We start from the raw sequence: 22789 nt of genomic DNA, 5'->3' as shown, positions 1-22789 counted from the left end.
CACGAGGTCTTCCCAGGGAGGTCACCCATCCTAGCTCTGCTATCGCGCCAGAATGCTTAACTTCATGGTTATGATTGGGCGTGAGCAATGCCGCGTGTTGTCCATCTCCTCCCGCTATACACGTACTCGAGGGATATAAGAATAAACATCCCACTCAATGTCGGGTGGGATCATACTCCCTGGGAAGTCCTCGTGTTGCACCCCTTTTCATGTTTTTCTATTTTTGATTACTTGTTGACAGACTATTTTCGGATCAAATCATCTGAATCTCGATCGGGACCAGATAAGGCATGTGAAATCAACGTAGCTCGGGCACTGCGGGATTTGGACAAAATTGTAGGCTAAGTTGATTGTAAATGGGCAAACGGACGAGACTCATTAAGAGCTGGCGAGATTTTAGCTAAATTACTTCTCTAGGACCCTCTAATTTGCGATTTACCACTTCTTTTAAGCTTCCGTTTCCTCGAGAAATCCGCTTAGGAAGTTCAAAATTCGATTTCGGTTCCATTTTAACGTATCCTAGGCATAATAATAGCTTTACATTCGCTATTTCCTTCTTCTTATTTGTTTTTTATATGTTCTGGGAATATTTATCTATTTTTGTTGTCGTGAGCCAGTTCTGTGCGGAAGGGTATGACGTAGATTACTCCGGAGACGATTAACTGATTAAAAACAATTATTTTGACTGTTTTAGCCATAATTAACGTAAACGGTAGCGACACGAGGACCAGATAAGACATGTGTTAGCCATCATGGGATGTTCTCATGTTGCACCCCTTTTCGTGTTTTTCTATTTTTGATTACTTGTTGACAGACGATTTTCGCTCAAATCATCTGAATCTCGATCGGGACCATATAAGACATGTGAAATCAACGTAGCTCGGGCACTGCCGGATTTGGACAAAATTGTAGGCTAATTTGATTGTAAACGGGCAAACGAACGAGACTCATTACTCCGCAATGAGCTGGCGAGATTTTAGCCGAATTCCTTCTCTAAGAAGCTCTAATTTGCGATTTTTCGCTTCTGTTAAGCTTCCGTTTCCTCGAGAAATCCACTTAGGAAGTTTGAAATTCGATTTCGGTTCCATTTTATCGTATCCGAGGCATAATAATAGCTTTACATTCACTATTTTTTTCTACTTATTTTTTTCTATTTTCTGGGAACATTTAGCGATTTTTGTTGTCGTGAGCCGGTTCTGTGCGGAAGGGTATGACGCAGATTACTCCGGAGACGGTTAACTCATTAAAAAAAATATTTCGACTGTTTTATCCATAATTTACGTAAACAGTCGCGACCCGAGAACTTCCCAGGGAGGTCACTCATCCTAGCTCTGCCATCGCGCCATAACGCTTAACTTCATGGTTCTGATCAGGCGAGAGTAGTGCCGCGTGTTGTCCATCGCCGCCCGCTCCACACGTACTCGAGGGATATAAGAATAAACATCCCACTCAATGTCGGGTGCGATCATACCAGCACTAATACACCGGATCCCATCAGAACTCCGAAGTTAAGCGTGCTTGGGCGAGAGCAGTACTAGGAAGGGTGAACCCTTGGGAAGTCCTCGCGTTGCACCCTTTTCGTGTTTTTCTATTTTTGATTGATTACTTGTTAACTGACGATTTTCGGCTCAAATCATATGAATCTCGATCGGGATCAGATAAGACATGTGAAATAAACGTAGCTCGGGCACTGCCGGATTTGGACAAATTGTAGGCTAATTTTATTGTAAACGGGCAAACGGACGAGACTCATTATTCCACAATGAGCTGGCGAGATTTTATCCGAATTCTTTCTCTAAGACCCTTTAATTTGCGATTTTCCGCTTCTGTTAAGCTTCTATTTCCTCGAGAAATCCGCTTAGGAAGTTCGAAATTCGATTCCAGTTACATTTAGTCGTATCCCAGGCATAATTATAGCTTTACATTCGCTATTTTCCTCTTCTTATTTTTTTTTCTATTTTCTGGTAACATTGAGGGATTTTTGTTGTCGTGAGCCGGTTCTGTGCGGAATGGTATGACACAGATTACTCCGGAGATGGTTAACTCATTAAAAACAATTATTTCGACTGTTTTATCCATAATTTACATAAACGGTCGCGACACGACGACTTCCCAGGGAGGTCACCCATCCTAGCTCTGCCATCGCGCCAGAACGCTTAACTTCATTGTTTTGATTGGGCGAGAGTAAGTGACGCGCGTTGTCAATCGCCGCCCGCTCCACATGTACTCGAGGGATATAAGAATAAACATCTTACTCAATGTAGGGTGGGTGCGATCATACCAGTACTAATACACCGGATCCCATCAGAACTCCGAAGTTAACCGTGCTTGGGCAAGAGCAGTACTAGGATGGGTGAGACCCCTTGGGAAGTCCTCGTGTTGCACCCTTTTCGTGTTTTTCTATTTTTGATTGATTACTTGTTGACAGACGATTTTTGGCTCAAATCATCTGAATCTCGATCGGGGCCAGATAAGACATGTGAAATCAATGTTGCTTGGGCATTGCCAGATTTGGATAAAATATTGGGCTAATTTGATTGTAAACGGGAAAACGAACGGGTTACTCCGTAATGAGCTGGCGAGATTTTAGCCGAATTCCTTCTCTAAGACCCTTTAATTTGCAATTTTCAGCTTCTGTTAAGCTATCGTTTCCTCGAGAAATCCGCTTAGGAAGTTCGAAATTCGATTCCGGTTCCATTTTATTATATCTCGAGCATAATAATAGCTTTACATTCGCTATTTATTCTTTTTTATTTTTTTTCAATTTTCTGGGAATATTTAGCGATTTTTGTTGTCGTGAGCCGGTTCTTTGCGGAAGGGTATGACGCATATTACTCCGTAGATTGTTAACTCATTAAAAACTATTATTTCGACTGTTTTAGCCATAATTTACGTAAACGATCACGACACGAGGACTTCTCAGGAAGATCACCCATCCTAGCTCTGCCATCGCGCCAAAACGCTTAACTTCATGGTTCTTATTGGGCGAGAGCAGTGCCGCGTGTTGTCCATCGCCACCCGCTCCTTATGTACTCGAGGAATATAAGAATAAACATCCCACTCAATGTCTGGTGCGATCATACCGGCACTAATGCACCGGAGCCCATCAGAACTCCGAAGTTAAGCGTGCTTGGGCGAGAGCAGTACAAGGATGGGTGACCCCCCAGAAAGTCCTCGGGTTGCACCCCTTTTCGTGTTTTTAAATTTTTGATTGATTATTTGTTGACAGACGATTTTCGGCTCAAATCATCTGAATCTCTATCGGGACAAGATAAAACATGTGAAATAAACGTAGCTCGGGCACAGCTGGATTTGGACAAAATTGTAGGCTAATTTGATTGTAAACGGGGGCAAACGGACGAGACTCATTACTCCGCAATGAACTGGCGAGATTTTAGCCGAATTCCTTCTCTAAGACCCTCTAATTTGCGATTTTTCGCTTCTGTTAAGCTTCCGTTTCCTCGATAAATCCGCTTAGGAAGTTCGAAATTCGATTCCGGTTACATTTAGTCGTATCCCAGGCATAATTATAGCTTTACATTCGCTATTTTCTTCTTCTTATTTTTTTTCTATTTTCTGGGAACATTTAGCGATTTTTGTTGTCGTGAGACGGTTCTGTTCGGAAGGGTATGACACAGATTACTCCGGAGACGGTTAACTCATTAAAAACAATTATTTCGACTGTTTTATCCATAATTTACGTAAACGGTCGCGACACGAGGACTTCCCAGGGAGGTCACTCATCCTAGCTCTGCCATCGCGCCAGAACGCTTAACTTCATGGTTCTGATTGGGCGAGAGCAGTTCCGCGTGTTGTCCATCGCCGCCCGCTCGGCACGTACTCGAGGAATATAAGAATAAACATCCCACTCAATGTCGGGTGCGATCATACCAGCACTAATGCACCGGATCCCATCAGAACTTCGAAGTTAAGCGTGCTTGGGCGAGAGCAGTACTAGGATGGGTGACCCCCTCGGAAGTCCACGTGTTGCACCCCTTTTCGTGTTTTTCTATTTTTGATTGATTAATTGCTGACAGACGATTTTCGGCTCTAATCATCTGAATCTCGATCGGGACAAGATAAGACATGTGAAATCAAGGTAGCTCGGAGACTGACAGATTTGGACAAAATTGTAGGCTAATTTGATTGTAAACGGGCAACGAACGAGACTCATTACTCCGCAATGAGCTGGCGAGATTTTAGCCGAATTCCTTCTCTAAGACGCTCTAATTTGCGATTTTTCGCTTCTGTTAAGCTGTTGTTTCCTCGAGAAATCCGCTTAGGAAGTTTGAAATTCGATTCCGGTTCCATTTTATCGTATCCGAGACATAATAATAGCTTTACATTCCCAATTTTTTTCTACTTATTTTTTTCTATTTTCTGGGAACATTTAGCGATTTTTGTTGTCGTGAGCCGGTTCTGTGCGGAAGGGTATAACGCAGATTACTCCGGAGACGGATAACTCGTTAAAAACAATTATTTCGACTGTTTTATCCATAATTTACGTAAACGGTCGCGACACGATGACTTCTTAAGGAGGTCACCTATCCTAGCACTGCCATCGCGCCAGAACGCTTAATTTCATGGCTCTGATTGGGCGAGAGCAGTGCCGCGTATTGTCCATCGCCGCCCGCTCCTCACGTACTCGAGGGATATAAGAATAAACATTTCACTCAATGTCGGGTGCGATCATACCAGCACTAATACACCGGATCCCATCAGAACTCCGAAGTTAAGCGTGCTTGGGCGAGAGCAGTACTAGGATGGGTGACCCCTTGGGAAGTCCTCGCGTTGCACCCCTTTTCGTGTTTTTCTATTTTTGATTGATTACTTGTTAACTGACGATTTTCGGCTCAAATAATCTGAATCTCGATCGGGACCAGATAAGACATGTGAAATAAACGTAGCTCAGGCACTGCCGGATTTGGACAAAATTGTAGGCTAATTTTATTGTAAACGGGCAACGGACGAGACTCATTATTCCACAATGAGCTGGCGAGATTTTATCCGAATTCTTTCTCTAAGACCCTCTAATTTGCGATTTTCCGCTTCTGTTAAGCTTCTATTTCCTCGAGAAATCCGCTTAGGAAGTTCGAAATTCGATTCCGGTTACATTTAGTCGTATCCCAGGCATAATTATAGCTTTACATTCGCTATTTTCCTTTTCTTATTTTTTTTCTATTTTCTGGTAACATTTAACGATTTTTGTTGTCGTGAGCCGGTTCTGTGCGAAAGGGTATGACACAGATTACTCCGGAGACGGTTAACTCATTAAAAACAATTATTTCGACAGTTTTATCCAGAATTTAAATAAACGGTCGCGACACGAGGACTTCCCAGGGAGGTCACCCATCATAGCTCTGCCATCGCGCCAGAACCTTAACTTCATTGTTCTGATTGGGCGAGAGTAGTGACGCGTGTTGTCCGTCGCCGCCCGCACCACATGTACTCGAGGGATATAAGAAAAAACATCCCACTCAATGTAGGGTGCGATCATACCAGTACTAATACACCGGATCCCATCAGAACTCCGAAGTTAAGCGTGCTTGGGCAACAGCAGTACTAGCATGGGTGACCCCTTGGGAAGTTCTCTTGTTGCACTCTTTTTCCTATTTTTTTATTTTTGATTGATTACTTGTTGAAAGACGATTTTTGCCTCAAATCATCAGAATCTCGATCAGGACTAGATAAGACATGTGAAATCAATGTAGCTCGGGCATTGCCAGTTTTGGACAAAATATTAGGCTAATTTGATTGTAAACGAGCAAACGAACGGGTTACTCCGCAATGAGCGGTCGAGATTTTAGCCGAATTCCTTCTCTAAGACCCTCTAATTTGCGATTTTCCGCTTCTGTTAAGCTTCCGTTTCCTCGAGAAATCCGCTTAGGAAGTTTAAAATTCGATTCCGGTTCCATTTTATCGTATCTAAGCATAATAATAGCTTTACATTCGCTATTTCTTCTTCTTATTTTTTTTCAATTTTCTGGGAACATTTAGCGATTTTTGTTGTCGTGAGTCGGTTCTTTGCGAAAGGGTATGACGCAGATTACTCCCGAGACGGTTAACTCATTAAAAACAATTATTTCGACTGTTTTAGTCATAATTTACGTAAACGATCACGACACGAGGACTTCTCAAGAAGGTCACCCATCCTAGCTCTGCCATCGCGCCAGAACGCTTAACTTCATGGTTCTTATTGGGAGAGAGCAGTGCCGCGTGTTGTCCATCGCCACCCGCTCCTTATGTACTCGAGGAATATAAGAATAAACATCCCACTCAATGTCCGGTGCGATCATACCGGCACTAATGCAACGGATCACATCAGAACTCCGAAGTTAAGCGTGCTTGGGCGAGAGCAGTACTAGGATAGGTGACCCCCTGGGAAGTCCTCGTGTTGCACCCCTTTTCGTGTTTTTTAATTTTTGATTGATTATTTGTTGACAGACGATTTTCGGCTCAAATCATCTGAATCTCGATCGGGACCAGATTAGACATGTGAAATCAACGTAGCTCGGGCACTGCCGGATTTGGACAAAATTGTAGGCTAATTTTATTGTATACGGGCAAACGGACGAGACTCATTAATACGCAAAGTGCTGGCGAGATTTTAGCCGAATTTCTTCTCTAAGACCCTTTAATTTACGATTTTCCGCTTCTGTTAAGCTTCCGTTTCCTCGAGAAATCCGCTTAGGAAGTTCGAAATTCGATTCCGGTTCTATTTTTTCGTATCCCAGGCATAATAATAGCTATACATTCGCTATTTTCTTCTTCTTATTTTTTTTCTATTTCTTTGGAACATTTAGCGATTTTTGTTGTCGTGAGCCGGTTCTGTGCGGAAGGGTATGACGCATATTACTCCGGAGACGGTTAACTCATTAAAAACAATTATTTCGACTATTTTATCCATAATTTCCGTAAACGGTCACGACACGAGGACTTTCCAGGGAGGTCACCCATCCTAGCTCTGCCATCGCGCCAGAACACTTAACTTCATGGTTCTTATTGGGTGAGAGAAATACCGCGTGTTGTCCATCGTTCGCCCGCTCCACACGTACTCGAGGGATATAAGAATAAACATCCCACTCAATGTCGGATGCGATCATACCAGCACTAATGCATCGGATCCCATCAGAACTCCGAAGTTAAGCGTGCTTGGGCGAGAGCAGTACTAGGATTGGTGACCCTCTGGGAAGTCCTCGTGTTTCACCCCTTTTCGTGTTTTTCTATTTTTGATTGATTATTTGTTGACAGACGATTTTTGGCTCAAATCATCTGAATCTCGATTGAGACCTGATAAGACATGTGAAATCAACATAGCTTGGGCACTGCCGGATTTGGACAAAATTGAAGGCTACTTTAATTGTAAACGGGCAAACGAACGAGACTCATTACTCCGCAATGAGCTGGCGAGATCTTAGTCGAATTCTTTCTCTAAAACCCTCTAATTTTCGATTTTTCGCTTCTGTTAAGTTTTCGTTTCTTCGAGAAATCCGCTTAGGAAGTTTGAAATTCGATTCCGGTTCAATTTTTTCGTATCCCAGGCATAATAATAGCTTTACATTCGCTATTTTCTTCTTATTATTTTTTTCTATTTCTTTGGAACATTTAACGATTTTTGTTGTCGTGAGCCGGTTCTGTGCGGAAGGGTATGACGAAGAATAATCCGGAGATGGTTAACTCATTAATAAAAATTATTTCGACTGTTTTATCCATAATTTACATAAACGATCGCGACACGAGGACTTCCCATGGAGGTCACCCATCCTAGCACTGCCATCGCGCTAGAACGCTTAACTTCATGGTTCATATTGGGCGAGAGCAGTGCCGCGTGTTGTCCATCGCCGACCGCTCCACACGTACTGAATAAGAATAAACATCCCACTCAATGTTGGGTGCGATCTTACCAGCACTTATGCACCGGATCCCATAATAACTCCGAAGTTAAGCGTGCCATGGCGAGAGCAGTACTAGGATGCGTGACCCCCTGGGAAGTCCTCGTGTTGCACCCCTTTTCGTGTTCTTAAATTTTTGATCGATTGCTTGTTGACAGACGATTTTCGGCTCAAATCATCAGAATCTCGATCGGGACCAGATAAGACATGTGAAATCAACGTAGCTCGGGCACTGCCGGATTTGGACAAAATTGTAGGCTAATTTGATTGTAAACGGGCAAACGAACGAGACTCATTACTGCGAAATGAGGTGGCGAGATTTTAGCCGAATTCCTTCTGTCAGACCCTGTAATTTGCGATTTACCGCTTTTGTTAAGCTTCTGTTTCCTCGAAAAATCTGCTTAGGAAGTTTGAAATTTGATTCCGGTTCCAATTAGCGATTTTTGTTGTCATGAGCCGGTTCTGTGCGGAATAGTATGACGCAGATTACTCCGGAGACGGTTAACTCATTAAAAACAATTATTTCGACTGTTTTATCCATAATTTACGTAAATGGTCGCGACACGAGGTTTTTCCATCGAGGTCACCCATCCTAGCTCTGCTATCGCGCCAGAACAGTTAACTTCATGGTTCTGATTGGGCGAAAGTAGTGCCGCGTATTGTCCATCGCCGCCCGCTACACACGTACTCGAGGAATATAAGAATAAACATCCCACTCAATGTCGGATGCAATCACACGAGCATTAATGCACCGGATCCCATCAGAACTCCGAAGTTAATCGTTCTTGGGCGAGAGGAAGTCCTCGTGTTGTACACCTTTTCGTGTTTTTCTATTTTTGATTACTTGTTGACAGACGATTTTCGGCTCAAATCATCTGAATCTCGATCGGGACCAGATAAGACATGTGAAATTAACGTAGCTCAGGCACTGCTGGATTTGGACAAAATTGTGACCTAATTTGATTGTAAACGGGCAAACGAACGAGACTCATTACTTCGCAATTAGCTGGCGAGATTTTAGCCGAATTCCTTCTCTAAGACCCTCTAATTTGCGATTTACCGCTTATGTTAAGCTTTCGTTTCCTCGAAAAATCCGCTTAGGCAGTTCGAAATTCGATTCCGGTTCCATTTTATCGTATCCCTGGCATAATAATAGCTTTACATTCGTTATTTCCATCTTTTTTTTATCTATTTTTTGGGAACATTTATCGATTTTTGTTGTCGTGAGCAAGCTCTGTGCGGAAGGGTATGACGCATATTACTCCGGAGACTGTTAACTCATTAAAAACAATTATTTTGACTGTTTTAGCCATAATTTACGTAAACGGTCGCGACACGAGTACTTCCCAGGGAGGTCACCCATCCTAGCTCTGTCATCGCGCCAGAACGCTTAAATTCATGGTTCTGATTGAGCGAGAGCAGTGCCGCGTGTTGTCCATCGCCGTCCGCTCCACACGTACACGAAGGATATAAGAATAAACATCCCACTCAATGTCGGGAACGATCATACCAGCACTAATGCACCAGATCCCATCAGAACTCCGAAGTTAAGCGTGCTTGGGCGAAAGCAGTACTAAGATGGGTGACCCGACCACCTGGGAAGTCCTGGTGTTTCACCCCTTTTCGTGTTATTCTATTTTTGATTACTTGTTGACAGACGATTTTCGGCTCAAATCATCTGAATCTCGATCAGGACCAGATAAGACAAGTGAAATCAACGTAACTCGGGCACTGCCGGATTTGGACTAAATTGTAGGTTAATTTGATGGTAAACGGGGGCAAACAGACGAGACTCATTACTCCGCAATGAACTGGCGAGATTTTAGCCAAATTCCTTCTCTAAGACCCTCAAATTAGCGATTTTCCGCTTCTGTTAAGCTTGCGATTCCTCGAAAAATTTGCTTAGGAAGTTCGAAATTCGATTCCGGTTCCATTTTACCGTATCACAGGCATAATAATAGCTTTACATTCGCTATTTTCAAATTATTTTTTATTCTATTTTCTGGGAGCATTGAGCGATTTTTGTTGTCATGAGCCGGTTCTGTGCTGAAGGGTATGACGCAGATTACTCCGGAGACGGTTAACTCATTAAAAACAATTATTTCGACTGTTTTATCCATAATTTACGTAAACGATCGCGACACGGGGACTTACCATGGAAGTCACCCATCATAGCTCTGCCATCGCGCCAGAAAGCTTAACTTCATGGTTCTGATTGGGTGAAAGCAGTGCCGCGTGTTGTCCATCGTCGCCCGCTCCACACGTACTCAAGGGATATAAGAATAAACATCCCACTCAATGTCGGGTGCGATCATACCATCACTAATGCACCGGATCCCATCAGAACTCCGAAGTTAAGCGCGCTTGGGCGAGTGCAGTACCAGGATGGGTGACCCCCTGAGAAGTCCTCGTGTTTCACCCCTTTTCGTGTTTTTTAATTTTTTATTGATTGCTTGTTGACAGACGATTTTCGGCTCAAATCATCTGAATCTCGATCGGGACCAGATAAGACATGTTAAATCAACGTAGCTCGGGCACTGCCGGATTTGGACAAAATTGTAGGCTAATTTGATTGTAAACGGGCAAACGAACGAGACTCATAACTACGCAATGAGGTGGCGAGATTTTAGCCGAATTCCTTCTCTAAGTCCTTGTAATTTGCGATTTACCGCTTCTGTTAAACTTCTGTTTCCTCGAAAAATCTGCATAGGAAGTTTGAAATTCGATTCCGGTTCCATTTTATCGTATCTCAGGCATAATAATAGCTTTACATTCGCTATTTTCTTCCTCTTATTTTTTTCTATTTTTGTGGAACATTTATCGATTTTTGTTGTCGTGAGCCGGTTCTGTGCGGAAGGGTATGACGCAGATTAATCCAGAGACGGTTAACTCATTAAAAACAATTATTTCGACTGTTTTATCCCTAATTTACGTAAACGGTCGCGACACGAGGACTTCTCAGGGAGGTCACCCATCATAGCTCTGCCATCACGCCAGAATGCTTAACTTCATGGTTCTGATTGGGCGAAAGCAGTTCCGCGTGTTGTCCATCGCCGCCCGCTCCACACGTACTCGAGGGATATAAGAATAAACATTCCACTCAATGTCAGGGAAGTCCTCGTGTTGTACTCCTTTTCGTGTTTTTCTTTTTTTGATTACTTGTTGACAGACGATTTTCGGCTCAAATCATCTGAATCTCTATCGGGACCAGATAAGACATGTGAAATCAACGTAGCTCGTGCACTGCTGGATTTGGACAAAATTGTGACCTAATTTGATTGTAAACGGGCAAACGAACGAGACTCATTACTTCGCAATGAGCTGGCGAGATTTTAGACGAATTCCATCTCTAAGACCCTCTAATTTGCGATTTACCGCTTCTGTTAAGCTTCCGTTTCCTCGAGAAATCCGCTTAGGAAGTTCGAAATTTGATTCCGGTTCCATTTTATCGTATCCCAGGCATTATAATAGCTTTACATTCGTTATTTTCTTCTTCTTTTTTTATCTATTTTTTTAAAACATTTAGCGATTTTTGTTGTCGTGAGCCGTTTCTGTGCGGAAGGGTATGACGTAGATTACTCCGGAGACGGTTAACTCATTAAAAAAAAAAAATTTCGAGTGTTTTAGCCATAATTTACGTAAACGATCGCGACACGAGGACTTCCCATGGATGTCACCCCTCCTAGCTCTGCCATCGCGCCAGAACGCTTAACTTCATTGTTCTGATTGGGCGAGAGCAGTGCCGTGTGTTGTCCATCGTCGCCCGCTCCACACGTACTCGCGGGATATAAGAATAAACATTCCACTCAATGTCGGGTGCGATCATACCAGCACTAAGGCACCGGTTCCCATCAGAACTCCGAAGTTAAGCGTGCTTGGGCGAGAGCATTACTAGGATGGATGACCCCTTGGGAAGTCCTCGTGTTGCACCCCTTTTCCTGTTTTTCTATTTTTGATTACTTGTTGACAGACGATTTTCGGCTCAAATCATCTGAATCCCGATCGGGACCAGATAAGACATGTGAAATCAACGTGGCTCGGGCACAGCTGGATTCGGACAAAATTGTAGGATAATTTGATTGTAAACGGGGGAAAACGGACGAGACTCATTACTCCGCAATGAACTTGCGAGATTTTAGCCAAACTCCTTCTCTAAGACCCTCAAATTAGCGATTTTCCGCTTCTGTTAAGCTTGCGATTCCTCGAAAAATCCGCTTAGGAAGTTCGAAATTCGATTCCGGTTCCATTTTATCGTATCACAGGCATAATAATAGCTTTACATTCGCTATTTTCATCTTTTTTTTTTATTTTCTGGGAGCATTGAGCGATTTTTGTTGTCATGAGCTGGTTCTATGCTGAAGGGTATGACGCAGATTACTCCGGAGATGGTTAACTCATTAAAAACAATTATTTCGACTGTTTTATCCATAATTTACGTAAACGATCGCGACACGGGGACTTACCATGGAAGTCACCCATCCTAGCTCTGCCATCGCGCCAGAACGCTTAACTTCATGGTTCTGATTGGGTGAGAGCAGTGCCGCGTGTTGTCCATCGTCGCCCGCTCCACACGTACTCAAGGGATATAAGAATAAACATCCCACTCAATGTCGGGTGCGATCATACCAGCACTAATGCACCGGATCCCATCAGAACTCCGAAGTTAAGCGCGTTTGGGCGAGAGCAGTACCAGGATGGGTGACCCCCTAGGAAGTCCTCGTGTTGCACCCCTTTTCTTGTTTTTTAATTTTTTATTGATTGCTTGTTGACAGACGATTTTCGGCTCAAATCATCTGAATCTCGATCGGGACCAGATAAGACATGTGAAATCAACGTAGCTCGGGCACTGCCGGATTTGGACAAAATTGTAGGCTAATTTTATTGTAAACGGGCAAACGGACGAGACTCATTACTCCGCAAAGAGTTGACGAGATTTTAGCTAAATTCCTTCTCTAAGACCCTCTAATTTGCAATTTACCGCTTCTGTTAAGCTTCCGTTTCCTCGAGAAATCCGCTTATGAAGTTCGAAATTCGATTCCGGTTACATTTTATCGTATCCCAGGCATAATAATAGCTTTATATTCGCTATTTTTTCCTTCTTATTTTTTTTTTCTATTTTCTGGGAACATGTAGCGATTTTTGTTGTCGTGAGCCGGTTCTGTGCTGAAGGGTATGACGCAGATTACTCCGGAGACGGTTAACTCAATTAAAACAATTATTTTGACTGTTTTATCCATAATTTACGTAAACGGTCGCGAAACGAGGACTTACCATGGAAGTCACCCATCCTAGCTTTGCCATCGCGCCAGAACGCTTAACTTCATGGTTCTGATTGGGCGAGAGCAGTGCCGCGTGTTGTCCATCGTCGCCCGCTCCACACGTACTCAAGGGATATAAGAATAAACATCCCACTCAATGTCGGGTCGTGTTTTTTAATTTTTTATTGATTGCTTGTTGACAGACGATTTTCGGCTCAAATCATCTGAATATCGATCGGGACCAGATAGGATATGTGAAATCAACGTATCTCGGGCACTGCTGGATTTGGACAAAATTGTAGGCTAATTTGATTGTAAACGGGCAAACAAACGAGACTTATTACTGCGCAATGAGGTGGCGAGATTTTAGCCGAATTCCTTCTCTTAGACCCTGTAATTTGCGATTTACCGCTTCTGTTAAGTTTCCGTTTCCTCGAAAAATCTGCATAGGAAGTTTGAAATTCGATTCCGGTTCCATTTTATCGTATCTCAGGCATAATAATAGCTTTACATTCGCTATTTTCTTCTTCTTATTTTTTTATTATTTTTGTGGAACATTTATCGATTTTTGTTGTCGTGAGCCGGTTCTGTGCGGAAGGGTATGACGCAGATTAATCAAGAGACGGTTAACATATTAAAAACAATTATTTCGACTGTTTTATCCCTAATTTACGTAAACGGTCGCGACACGAGGACTTCCCAGGGAGGTCACCCATCCTAGCTCTGCCATCGCGCCAGAACGCTTAATTTCATGGTTCTTATTGGGCGAGAGCAGTGCCGCGTGTTGTCCATCGTCGCCCGCTCCGCATGTACTCGAGGGATATAAGAATAAACATCCCACTTAGTGTCGGGTGCGATCATACCAGCACTAATGCACCGGTTCCCATCAGAACTCCGACGTTGGACGTGCTTGGGCGAGAGCAGTACTAGGATGGGTGACCCCCTGGGAAGTCCTCGTGTTGCTCCTCTTTTCGTGTTTTTTATTTTTGATTACTTGTTGACAGACGATTTTCGGCTCAAATCATCTGAATCTCAATCGGGACCAGATAAGACATGTGAAATCAACGTAGCTCGGGCACTGCCGAGTTTGGACAAAATTGTAGCCTAATTTGATTGTAAATGGGCAAACGAACGAGACTCATTGCTCCGCAAAGAGCTGGCGAGATTTTAGCCGAATTCCTTCTCTAAGACCCTCTAATTTGCGATTTACAGTTCTTGTTAACGTTTTGTTTCCTCGAAAGATCCGCTTAGGAAGTTTGAAATTCTATTCTAGTTCCATTTTATCGTATCCCAAGCATAATAATAGCTTTACATTCGCTATTTTATTCTTCTTATTTTTTTACTATTTTTGTGGAACATTTATCGATTTTTGTTGTCGTGAGCCGGTTCTGTGCGGAAGGGTATGACGCAGATTAATCCGGAGACGGTTAACTCATTAAAAACAATTATTTCGATTGTTTTATCCCTAATTTACGTAAACGGTCGCGACACGAGGACTTCCCAGGGAGGTCACCCATCCTAGCTCTGCCATCGCGCCTGAACGCTTAACTTCATGGTTCTGATTGGGCGAGAGCAGTGCCGCGTGTTGTCCATCGCCGCCCGCTCCGCACGTACTCGAGGGATATAAGAATAAACATCCCACTTAATGTCGGGTGCGATCATACCAGCACTAATGCACCGGTTCACATCAGAACTCCAAAGTTAGGCGTGCTTGGGCGAGAGCAGTACTAGGATGGGTGACCCCCTGGGAAGTCCATGGTTGCTCCCCTTTTCGTGTTTTTCTATTTTTGATTACTTGTTGACTGACGATTTTCGGCTCAAATCATCTGAATCTCGATCGGGACCAGATAAGACATGTGAAATGAACGTAGCTCGGGCACGGCTGGATTTGGACAAAATTGTGACCTAATTTGATGGTAAACGGGCAAACGAATGAGACTCATTGCTTCGCAATGAGCTGGCGAGATTTTAGCCGAATTTCCTCACTAAGAACCTCTAATTTGCGATTTACCGCTTCTGTTGAGCTTCCGTTTCCTCGAGAAATCTACTTAGGCAGTTTGAAATTCGATTCCGGTTCCATTTTATCGTATCCCAGGCATAATAATAGCTTTACATTCGCTATTTTGTTATTCTTATTTTTTTTCTATTTACTGGGAACATTTAGCGATTTTTGTTGTCGTGAGCCGGTTCTGTGCGGAAGGGTATGACGCAGATTACTCCGGAGACGGTTAACTCATTAAAAACAATTATTTCGACTGTTTTATCCATAATTTACGTAAACCTTCGCGACACGAGGACTTCCCAGGGAGATCACCCATCCTAGCTTTGCCATCGCGCCAGAACGCTTAACTTCTTGGTTCTGATTGGGAGAGAGCAGTACCGCGTGTTGTCCATTGCCGTCCGCTCCACACGTACTAGAGGGATTAAAGAATAAACATCCCACTCAATGTCGGTTGCCATCATACCAGCACTAATGCACCGGATTCCATCAGAACTCCGAAGTTAAGCGTGCTTGGGCGAGGGCAGTACTAGGATGGGTGACACCCAGAGAAGTCCTCGTGTTGCACCCCTTTTCGTGTTTTTCTATTTTTGATTGATTATTTGTTGACTGACGATTTTTGGCTCAAATCATCTGAATCTCGATCGGGCCCAGATAAGACATGTGAAATCAACGTAGCTCGGGCAGTGCCGGATTTGGACATAATTGTAGGCCAATTTGATTGTAAACGGGAAAACGAGCGAGACTCATTACTCGGCAAAGAGCTGGCGAGATTTTAGCCGAATTCCTTCTCTAAGACCCTCTAATTTGCGATTTTCCGCTTCTGTTAAGCTTCCGTTTCCTCGAGAAATCCGCTTAGGAAGTTCGAAATTCGATTCCGGTTCTATTTTATCGTATCCCAGGAATAATAATAGCTTTACATTCGCTATTTTGTTCTTCTTATTTTTTTCTATTTACTGGGAACATTTAGCGATTTTTGTTGTTGTGAGCCGGTTCTGTACGAAAGGGTATGACGCAGATTAATCCGGAGACGGTTAACTCATTAAAAACAATTATTTTGACTGTTTTATCCATAATTTTCGTAAACGGTCGCGACACGAGGACTTCGCAGGGAGGTCACCCATCCTAGCTCTACCATCGCGCCAGAACGCTTAACTTCATGGTTCTGATTGGGCGAGAGCAGTGCCGCGTGTTGTACATCGCCTCCCGCTCTACACGTACTCGAGGGATATAAGAATAAACATCCCACTCAATGTCAGGTGCGATCATACCAGCACTAATGCACCGGATCCCATCGGAACTTCGAAGGTAAGCGTGCTTGGGCGAGAGTAGTACTAGAATGGGTGACACCCTGGGTAGTCCTCGTGTTGCACCTCTTTTCTTGTTTTTCTATTTTTGATTACTTGTTGATAGACGATTTTCGGCTCAAATCATTTGAATCTCGATCGGGATCATATAAGACGTGAAATCAACGTAGCTCGGGCACTGCCGAATTTGGACAAAATTGTAGGCTAATTTGATTGTACACGGGCAAACGAACGAGACTCATTACTCGGCAATGAGCTGGCGAGATTTTAGCCAAATTCCTTCTCTAAGACCCTCTAATTTGCAATTTTCCGCTTCTGTTAAGCTTCGATTTCCTCGAGAAATCCACTTTGGAAGTTCAAAATTCGATTTCGGGTCCATTTTATTGTATCCCAGACATAATAATTATTTTACATTTGCTATTTTCTTCTTTTTATTTTTTTTTTCTATTTTCTGGGAACATTTAGCGATTTTTGTTGTCGTGAGCCGGTTCTGTGCGGAAGAGTATGACGCAGATTACTCCGGAGACGGTTAACTCATTAAAAACAATTATTTCGACTGTTTTATACATAATTTACGTAAACGGTCGCGACACGAGAACTTCCCAGGGAGGTCACCCATCCTAGCTCTGTCATCGCGCCAGAACGCTTAACTTCATGGTTTTGATTGGGTGAGAGCAGTGCCGCGTGTTGTCCATCGTCGTCCGCTCCACACGTACTCGAGGGATATAAGAATAAACATCCCACACAATGTTGGGTGCGATCATACCAGCACTAATGCACCGGGTCGCATCAGAACTCCGAAGTACGCGTGCTTGGGCGAGAGCAGTACTAGGATGGTTGACCCCCTGGAAAGTCCTCGTGTTGCACCCCTTTTCGTGTTTTTCAATTTTTGATTGATTACATGTTGACAGAAGATTTTCGGCTCAAATCATCTGAATCTCGATCGGGACCAGATTAGACATGTGAAATCAACGTAGCTCGGACAATGTCGGATTTGGACAAAATTGTAGGCTAATTTGATTGTAAACGGGCAAACGAACGAGACTCATTACTCGGCAATGAGCTGGCGAGATTTTAGCCGAATTCCTTCTCTAAGACCCTCTAATTTGCGATTTCCCGCTTCTGTTAAGCTTTCGTTTCCTCGAGAAATCCGCTAATGAAGTTCGAAATTCGATTCCGGTTCCATTTTATCGTATCTCAGGCATAATAATAGCTTTACTTTCGCTATTTTTTCTTCTTATTTTTTTTCTATTTTCTGGGAACATTAACGATTTTTGTTGTCGTGAGCCGGTTTTGTGCGGAAGGGTATGACGCAGATTACTCCGGAGACGGTTAACTCATTAAAAACAATTATTTCGACTGTTTTATCCATAATTTTCGTAAAAGGTCGCGACATGAGGGCTTCCTAGGGAGGTCACCCATCCTTGCTCTGCCATCGCGCCAGAACGCTTAACTTCAAGGTTCTGATTGGGCGAGAGCAGTGCCGCGTGCTGTCCATCGCCTCCCGCTCCACACGTACTCGAGGGATATAAGAATAAACATCCCACTCAATGTCGGGTGCGATCATACCAGCACTAATGCACCGGATCCCTTCGGAACTCCGAAGTTGAGCGTGCTTGGGCGAGAGCAGTACTCGGATGGGTGACCCCTTGGGAAGTCCTCGTGTTGCACCCCTTTTCATGTTTTTCTATTTTTAAATGATTACTTGTTGACTGACGATTTTAGGCTCAAATCATTTGAATCTCGATCGGTACCAGATAAGACATGTGAAATCAACGTAGCTCGGGGAGTGCCAGATTTGGACATAAATGTAGGTCACTTTGATTGTAAACGGGCAAACTAACGAGACTCGTTACTCGGCAAAGAGCTGGCGAGATTTTAGCCGAATTCCTTCTCTAAGACACTCTAATTTGCGATTTTTCGCTTTTGTTAAGTTTCCGTTCCCTCGAGAAATCCGCTTAGGAAGTTCCAAATTCGATTCCGGTTCCATTTTATCGTATCCCAGGAATAATAATAGCTTTACATTCGCTATTTTGTTCTTCTTATTTTTTTTCTATTTTCTGGAAACATTTAGTGATTTTTGTTGTCGTGAGCCGGTTCTGTGCGGAAGGGAATGACGCAGATTACTCCGGAGATGGTTAACTCATTAAAAACAATTATTTCGACTGTTTTATCCATAATTTTCGTAAACGGTCGCGACACGAGCACTTCCCAGGGAGGTCACCCATCCTAGCTCTACCATAGCGCCAGAACGCTTAACTTCATGGTTATTTTTGGGCGAGAGCAGTGCCGCGTGTTGTACATCGCCTCCCGCTCCACACGTACTCCAGGGATATAAGAGTAAACATCCCACTCAATGTTGGGTGCGATCATACCAGCACTAATGCATCGGATCCCATCAAACCTCCGAAGTTAAGCGTGCTTGGGCAAGAGCAGTACTAGGATGGGTGACTTCCTGGGAAGTCCTTGTGTTGCACTTCTTTTCGTGTTTTTCTATTTTTTATTACTTGTTGACAGACGATTTTCGGCTCAAATCATCAGAATCTCGATCCGGACCAGATAAGACATGTGAAATCAACGTAGCTCGGGCAGTGCCGGATTTGGACATAATTGTAGGCCAATTTTTTTGTAAACGGGCAAACAAACGAGACTCATTACTCGGCAAAGAGCTGGCGAGATTTCAGCCGAATTCCTTCACTAAGACCCTCTAATTTGCGATTTTCCGCTTTTGTTAAGCTTCCGTTTCCTCGAGAAATCCACTTAGGAAGTTCGAAATTCGATTCCGGTTCCATTTTATCTTATCCCAGGAATAATAATAGCTTTACATTCGCTATTTTGTTCTTCTTATTTTTTTTCTATTTACTGGGAACATTTAGCGATTTTTGTTGTCGTGAGCCGGTTCTGTGCGGAAGGGTATGACGCAGATTACTCCGGAGACGGTTAACTCATTAAAAACAATTATTTCGACTGTTTTATCCATAATTTTCGTAAACGGTCGCGACACGAGGACTTCCCAGGGATGTCACCCATCCTAGCTCTGCCACGCGCTAGAACGCTTAACTTCATGGTTCTGATTGGGCGAGAGCAGTGCCGCGTGTTGTCCATCGCCTTCCGCTCCACACGTACTCGAGGGATATAAGAATAAACATCTCACTCAATGTCGGGTGCGATCATTCCAGCACTAATGCACCGGATCCCATCGGAACTCCGAAGTTAAGCGTGCTTGGGCGAGAGCAGTACTAGGATGGGTGACACGTCACCCCTGGGTAGTCCCTCTTGCACCTTTTTTGTGTTTTTCTATTTTTGATTACTTGTTGACAGACGATTTTTGGCTCAAATCATATGAATCTAGATCGGGACCAAATAAGACATGTGAAATCAACGTAGCTCGGGCACTGCCGGATTTGGACAAAATTGTAGGCTAATTTGATTGTAAAGGGGCAAACGAACGAGACTCATTACTCCGCAATGATCTGGCGAGATTTTAGCCGAATTCCTTCTCTAAGACCCTCTAATTTTCGATTTTCCGTGTCTGTTAAGCTTCTGTTTCTTCGAGAAATCCGCTTAGGAAGTTTGAAATTCGATTCCGGTTCCATTTTATCGTATCCCAGACATAATAATTATTTTACATTTGCGATTTTCTTCTTTTTTTTTTTTTCTATTTTCTGGGAACATTTAGCGATGTTTGTTGTCGTGAGCCGGTTCTGCGCGGAAGAGTATGACGCAGATTACTCCGGAGACGGTTAACTCATTAAAACAATTATTTCGACTGTTTTATCCATAATTTACGTAAACGGTCGCGACACGAGGACTTCCCAGGGAGGTCACCCATCCTAGCTCTGTCATCGCGCCAGAACGCTTAACTTCATGGTTTTGATTGGGTGAGAGCAGTGCCGCGTGTTGTCTATCGCCGCCCGCTCCACACGTACTCGAGGGATATAGATGTCACAGCTTTCCGGCGCCCAGGGCCCCCCCAATAATATGAGCCGAGCCCCAAGCACGGGTAGCGTTCATCATGCACCCATTGTCGATGGAAGACATGGAAATTATAAACAAATTTATAATTCCCCTTATTGGGCTTGATATTAATTTTGAATCTTATTCAAAATGTGGGTTTTTAATTTTGAATGGTCTCATCATTAATTTTATTTAAAAGCTCGCCATGTTTGATCGTATGTGTCAGATTCATGCAACTTTGTTATTATCATAATAATAACGCATATACTCATTATTTATAACACATGATGCATATATTATAAACAGTAAACAAAACAAGGATGATCAATCGCCCCAAAACTAATGGCCCGTGTGAGCTAAACACGGGCCTAGGTCCAATCCTAGGGAAATGCATGGGATGCAAATGCAACTATTACATTAGCTTCCAATATTACATGTCTTCGATCTTCATAATCATCATGGCCACCATCTTCCAATCTTGATCATCCACTATACTAATATTTACAAATAAATATTAATGGCAAATAGGGATACATCTCATGGGGGTGGGAACGGGCCATAAACCAAGCCCACTTTATAAATTGATAATTATTACAATCATTCAACACAAAATATCATAGCATACACCTAGCAAATTGGGTTTGGGCTTTTGATCATCCTTCATGCATAATATCACATATCATACACCATCAATTAATTATCACAATAATTAATTGATCCAATATTATATATCTTGATCCAATCACTAACCGCCACGATTATAAACTAAATTAACAAAGTATACAAACTCCTTTGTCTACTTTCTAATTAATTTATTTATAACCGAATTTCTTGTAAATCACCATTTACTATAAATAATTAAAGTCTAACTTCAATTATTTATTTCATGAGAAAATATTTGCAAATTTTGTAAATTTAAACTTAAGGGCCCAAAAAATCATTTTTCACCAAAAACATTTTGGCCCATTTAAATTTCACAAATATGTTAGCCATCTAATGGCCCAACAACTCAAGGTCCATGACACTTTGATATTTCAAAACACCTTTTGAAAACCCTAGTCGTCATCGCCGTCGCCCGATTCCGGCCAACCCAAAATTTTTTTTTTTAATTTTTCAATGGGGCTGTTCGGGCAGCCCCTTGGGCTGCCCTTGCTGCCGTTTCAGGCAGCCCAAAAAACGCCCAAATATGCCTTCATTTTTGTTGCAAAAAATCATCTCATGTGGTTAGAAATGGGTTCTCAATATAATATCATGTATATGCTACACAAACTAGTACCCTTAGCTCATGATACCACTTGAAAGGGGATCGGTTTTAGGTATTCAATGCGCAACGGAAGTTCAAAATGTTTAAGGGCATGAAAACCGAAATTTTAAAGGGAAAAAATTTCTTGAACACCTCATATACTAGTGTGTAACATATACAAAAACACAAAATATGACATTCATAGTGTGTTTAGAAATATATACCTATCAATCTTAAAAGATTGATGATGGCTCCAACTTAGTTGTCAAACAACTAAGCTCTTCAAAGGATGACAATCTACAAGTTCAAAATTAGGTCCACCACCAACAAGCCAGAACCACTCTAATTTTGTACTAGAAAAATTAGAGCATTTTTCATTGAGAAGTGTGTGCTTTAATCAACAATTGAAGAAGAAAAAATGGTGGAGAATCTAGGTGCAAATTTCGTCCAACATGAGGGGAGGAGAGAGGGAGGAGTGTTTTTCTTGGTTGTGGAAAAAGTAGAATAAAAAAGTTGCATGTGCATGCCATGCAATTAACTCAAAAGTTGTCTCCAACCCTTCACCTTCCAAGCATGCATTTTACTTGGGCATGTAACAATTACAAGGCCCATGAACTTTTATTTAAATGTCTCAAACACATTTGATACCATTTACCTTTACTTGATTTACTCAAGCCCACTAGTTAATAATTTATTTCTAATTGGGCTCTACAAGGTCTAATGTTGTTTAATTAATCCAAACACTTGAATTAATTTAATTATTGGACTCTACTAGGTCCACTAGTGTTTAATTAATTCAAACCTTGAATTAATTTAATTTAGTCCATAATACTGTTTATGAAAATCACAATTTTGCAATACATTACTCGGTTGCCCAACTTTTAATTTAGGAACACTTCCCTCAAATTAAAAGTTACATTCTCCTTATAGAAGTCATAGTTCTATTTTTATTTACGCTTATACACTCCTTTTAAGCCGTTTCTACACATTGACCATACTATTTTACTTCTCACGGGATCTAGAAAGTTAGCACTTGTGGACCCTCAATGGTTCATTGATACAACTAGCCGTGGGTTCACATCTCCATGTGATTCGGACTAAAACTGTCCTTATTTGAGCAGACCCCAATTGCT

At 42.5% G+C, this 22789-nt stretch overlaps 18 non-coding genes and 3 pseudogenes across 18 annotated transcripts; all 21 read left to right on the top strand.

Annotated features, from left to right (window-relative positions):
- The first annotated feature begins 1457 nt into the window (after positions 1–1457).
- LOC142515338 (5S ribosomal RNA) lies at positions 1458–1576 on the top strand. Its single transcript, XR_012811190.1, has one exon. It is a non-coding gene; the product is annotated as a 5S ribosomal RNA (ribosomal RNA).
- A 691-nt stretch (positions 1577–2267) lies between these two features.
- Positions 2268–2388, top strand: LOC142506838 (5S ribosomal RNA). The gene has a single exon (XR_012805113.1). It is a non-coding gene; the product is annotated as a 5S ribosomal RNA (ribosomal RNA).
- Positions 2389–3069: 681 nt separating this feature from the next.
- On the top strand, positions 3070–3188 carry LOC142508506 (5S ribosomal RNA). Its single transcript, XR_012806716.1, has one exon. It is a non-coding gene; the product is annotated as a 5S ribosomal RNA (ribosomal RNA).
- A 689-nt stretch (positions 3189–3877) lies between these two features.
- On the top strand, positions 3878–3996 carry LOC142513104 (5S ribosomal RNA). The gene has a single exon (XR_012809067.1). It is a non-coding gene; the product is annotated as a 5S ribosomal RNA (ribosomal RNA).
- Positions 3997–4681: 685 nt separating this feature from the next.
- Positions 4682–4800, top strand: LOC142508491 (5S ribosomal RNA). Its single transcript, XR_012806702.1, has one exon. It is a non-coding gene; the product is annotated as a 5S ribosomal RNA (ribosomal RNA).
- A 685-nt stretch (positions 4801–5485) lies between these two features.
- On the top strand, positions 5486–5604 carry LOC142508499 (5S ribosomal RNA). The gene has a single exon (XR_012806710.1). It is a non-coding gene; the product is annotated as a 5S ribosomal RNA (ribosomal RNA).
- A 680-nt stretch (positions 5605–6284) lies between these two features.
- LOC142516588 (5S ribosomal RNA) lies at positions 6285–6403 on the top strand. Its single transcript, XR_012812375.1, has one exon. It is a non-coding gene; the product is annotated as a 5S ribosomal RNA (ribosomal RNA).
- A 688-nt stretch (positions 6404–7091) lies between these two features.
- On the top strand, positions 7092–7210 carry LOC142506998 (5S ribosomal RNA). The gene has a single exon (XR_012805267.1). It is a non-coding gene; the product is annotated as a 5S ribosomal RNA (ribosomal RNA).
- A 680-nt stretch (positions 7211–7890) lies between these two features.
- LOC142510228 (5S ribosomal RNA) lies at positions 7891–8009 on the top strand. Its single transcript, XR_012808353.1, has one exon. It is a non-coding gene; the product is annotated as a 5S ribosomal RNA (ribosomal RNA).
- A 1379-nt stretch (positions 8010–9388) lies between these two features.
- Positions 9389–9512, top strand: LOC142512190 (5S ribosomal RNA; annotated as a pseudogene).
- Positions 9513–10195: 683 nt separating this feature from the next.
- On the top strand, positions 10196–10314 carry LOC142507524 (5S ribosomal RNA). The gene has a single exon (XR_012805779.1). It is a non-coding gene; the product is annotated as a 5S ribosomal RNA (ribosomal RNA).
- A 1392-nt stretch (positions 10315–11706) lies between these two features.
- LOC142516163 (5S ribosomal RNA) lies at positions 11707–11825 on the top strand. Its single transcript, XR_012811973.1, has one exon. It is a non-coding gene; the product is annotated as a 5S ribosomal RNA (ribosomal RNA).
- Positions 11826–12504: 679 nt separating this feature from the next.
- LOC142514021 (5S ribosomal RNA) lies at positions 12505–12623 on the top strand. Its single transcript, XR_012809936.1, has one exon. It is a non-coding gene; the product is annotated as a 5S ribosomal RNA (ribosomal RNA).
- A 1376-nt stretch (positions 12624–13999) lies between these two features.
- LOC142509356 (5S ribosomal RNA) lies at positions 14000–14118 on the top strand. The gene has a single exon (XR_012807533.1). It is a non-coding gene; the product is annotated as a 5S ribosomal RNA (ribosomal RNA).
- A 682-nt stretch (positions 14119–14800) lies between these two features.
- LOC142511163 (5S ribosomal RNA) lies at positions 14801–14918 on the top strand (annotated as a pseudogene).
- A 683-nt stretch (positions 14919–15601) lies between these two features.
- LOC142507175 (5S ribosomal RNA) lies at positions 15602–15720 on the top strand. Its single transcript, XR_012805437.1, has one exon. It is a non-coding gene; the product is annotated as a 5S ribosomal RNA (ribosomal RNA).
- Positions 15721–16406: 686 nt separating this feature from the next.
- LOC142507362 (5S ribosomal RNA) lies at positions 16407–16525 on the top strand. Its single transcript, XR_012805622.1, has one exon. It is a non-coding gene; the product is annotated as a 5S ribosomal RNA (ribosomal RNA).
- A 683-nt stretch (positions 16526–17208) lies between these two features.
- LOC142510413 (5S ribosomal RNA) lies at positions 17209–17326 on the top strand. Its single transcript, XR_012808524.1, has one exon. It is a non-coding gene; the product is annotated as a 5S ribosomal RNA (ribosomal RNA).
- Positions 17327–18011: 685 nt separating this feature from the next.
- Positions 18012–18130, top strand: LOC142515076 (5S ribosomal RNA). The gene has a single exon (XR_012810938.1). It is a non-coding gene; the product is annotated as a 5S ribosomal RNA (ribosomal RNA).
- Positions 18131–18817: 687 nt separating this feature from the next.
- Positions 18818–18936, top strand: LOC142517381 (5S ribosomal RNA). Its single transcript, XR_012813131.1, has one exon. It is a non-coding gene; the product is annotated as a 5S ribosomal RNA (ribosomal RNA).
- Positions 18937–19618: 682 nt separating this feature from the next.
- LOC142512648 (5S ribosomal RNA) lies at positions 19619–19741 on the top strand (annotated as a pseudogene).
- Positions 19742–22789: the final 3048 nt, after the last annotated feature.

Source organism: Primulina tabacum, chromosome 10, assembly GCF_025594145.1.
Source record: "Primulina tabacum isolate GXHZ01 chromosome 10, ASM2559414v2, whole genome shotgun sequence".
Taxonomy (NCBI): Eukaryota; Viridiplantae; Streptophyta; class Magnoliopsida; order Lamiales; family Gesneriaceae; genus Primulina; species Primulina tabacum.
This window is presented reverse-complemented; position numbering and strand designations above follow the sequence as displayed.